The sequence below is a fragment of the Portunus trituberculatus genome, chromosome 41 (genome assembly GCF_017591435.1).
Source record: "Portunus trituberculatus isolate SZX2019 chromosome 41, ASM1759143v1, whole genome shotgun sequence".
NCBI lineage: Eukaryota > Metazoa > Arthropoda > Malacostraca > Decapoda > Portunidae > Portunus > Portunus trituberculatus.
Genome location: NC_059295.1, coordinates 25,523,228 through 25,525,727, shown reverse-complemented (window position 1 = coordinate 25,525,727; position 2,500 = coordinate 25,523,228). Strand labels below are relative to the sequence as shown.

General features: G+C 41.7%; 1 protein-coding gene across 5 annotated transcripts in view; it reads left to right on the top strand.

Annotated features, from left to right (window-relative positions):
• The window catches only part of LOC123516954 (protocadherin-15-like), a 383,101-nt gene that overhangs the window by 163,282 nt on the left and 217,319 nt on the right, over positions 1–2,500 (top strand). The window lies entirely within an intron of this gene.

Sequence of the window (2,500 nt, the reverse complement as noted above, 5' to 3'; positions counted from 1 at the left end):
TCTATGTCTACTTGCATTGCGCGATTATTGTATATTAAAAAGAGGCTATTTACTGACTTACTTACTTATCTACTTACTTACTTACTTACTTAAAAGAATGGCGAAACTTAAATGGCTACGATCTTCAGTATTTTCCCTGTCACTTTTTAACTAAACAAGAAAAGTTTATTTATGTACAGTGTTCACCCTAGAGACGAAAAGATACATCGATATTTTTTCTTATGTAAGAGGAGGGAACTGGCTAAGACAAACAAAACGATAGAAAAGATAGAAAAGGCCCATTCAGTCGCCAGTCTTCCTACAGAGCCGATAGAATTAGCCAAAGGACAAGGATGAATGTCTTGAAACCTCCCTCTTGAATGAAGTCATGTCACAGGAAAATAGAGACACAGACAGGGAGTTCCAGAGTTTACTAGAATGACGAATATATTTCAGAAAGTGGCGTTTTGTACTTACATAATGGGAAAAATATCTAACATTCTAGTTCAGGTAAAATTCAACTTGATTTTGTAAAGTCGAGTGTTGAATTAATAAACCGACATTGGTATTGTTTCGTAAGCCTTTGTCTGAGTCGAAATGTGCTGATGTAACACCAATTAAAATGAATTATAGTAACCATAATAAGACACATAAGTCACAAGCTTGCAATTATCAGCCAATTCCAATCGCTTTTATTTATCCTGCTGCTCTTTGCACTTCCTCTCTCCATTAATCAGCACAATTAACCTTAGGAAAGCGACAGAAACACACACACACACACACACACACACACACACACACACACACACACACACACACACACACACACACACACACACACACACACACACACACCTCACACTCACCCTCAAATCACCCACACTATACCATACCCTACCATACCCTACCTTTCCACATCCCTCCCTTTCCAACCCCACCTACCCACCTTAGCTCCTGAAACCGCAGCGCGTCACCAAGCACCTGCCGCCCCGCCGTCACAATAAAGTAGAATAACACCCATTACCAAGGCGCTCTGACGGGGTATTAGCACCTGGGATGGGTGTCACCTGGACTCTTGTCAGGGATTAGTGCGACCCTGGGCAGCAGCATCAAGGGGCCCGCCAGCAGCCGCCTCCTAAATACGGGTGTTGCAGGCCCCGCTAGGTGATGCAGAGGCGATAGCGAGGCAGCCAGGCGAGGAAGGGAGGGTCCAGCGAGGGTCAGTTAAGTGGAAGGATGCGAATAGGGAATGGGAGAATGGATAATGGTGAGGAGATAAGGGAAAGGAAGGCTGGGGAGGGTAAAGTGGGGGAAATATTATGTAGGTTGAGGGAAAGGAGTTAGGTAGAAGTTAAGAAGGAGGAGGAGGTGGAGGAGGAGGTGAATTGAGCATGCTTACTCTAATAATATTTCCGTGCATCTTTTTCTTTATATGTTTATTTACTTATCTATTTCATTTTCCTGCTTCCTTGTTTATCGTTTATCCTTTTATTCCTCCATTCCCTCTTTCTTCTTTCCCTCCTCCTTTTCTTTCTTCTTTCCTTCTTCCTCTTCCGTCTTATCTGTGTATCATTTTCCTCCTTCTCCACGTGTCAGCTTTGCAATAAGGAAACACTTCAAATTGAGATGTGTGTGTGTGTGTGTGTGTGTGTGTGTGTGTTGATGAGCCGGGATATATATACAGTAAGGCTAACCTCTACATCATTTTATTGTTTTACAGCATCGTTTTGCGTGCGGGTCCCTTTTCCTGATGTGTGTTGTGCGGGGCCTTGAGTGTGTGTGTGTGTGTGTGTGTGTGTGTGTGTGTGTGTGTGTGTGTGTGTGTGTGTGTGTGTGTGTGTGTGTGTGTGTGTGCGTTCATCAAGGTGGCGAAGCGACTGAAAGAAATAAGTAAATAAGCCTCACGAATTTACAAACACACTTATCATCATGTCTATCCAATCAGATTTCTCCTTCCCTAAAAAAAAAAAAAAAAAAAGAAATCACACTATAATATAATTTTCCTGTTTCAAAAGTGAGACAAGTTACATCTCTCCTTCCCCTTCAGAAAATCACACACACACACACACACACACACACACACACACACACACACACACACACACACACACACACACACACAGTTTATGTCTTTCTCAGTTCCAAAAGAAGACTTGAATTAGAATAGGAAAGACCACACGAGAATGAGTCAGTAAGACAACACACCTTTACTACACACAGATAAGTTGCATCTCTCCTTCCCCTTCAGAAAATCACACACTCTCTTCCTTTCTCAATTCTAAAAAGGATACTTACGTTAGAATAGGAAAGACCACACGAGAAAGAGATAGTAAGACAACACACCTTTTCTATACACAGACAAGTTGCATCTCTCCTTCTCCTTCAGAAAATCACACACACAGTTGTTGTTTTTTTCAATTCCAAAAAGGAGACTTAAATTAGAATAGGAAAGACCACACGAGGAAAAGACAGTAAGATCACACACCTTTACTACACAAAGATGATTCATACAATATCCAAA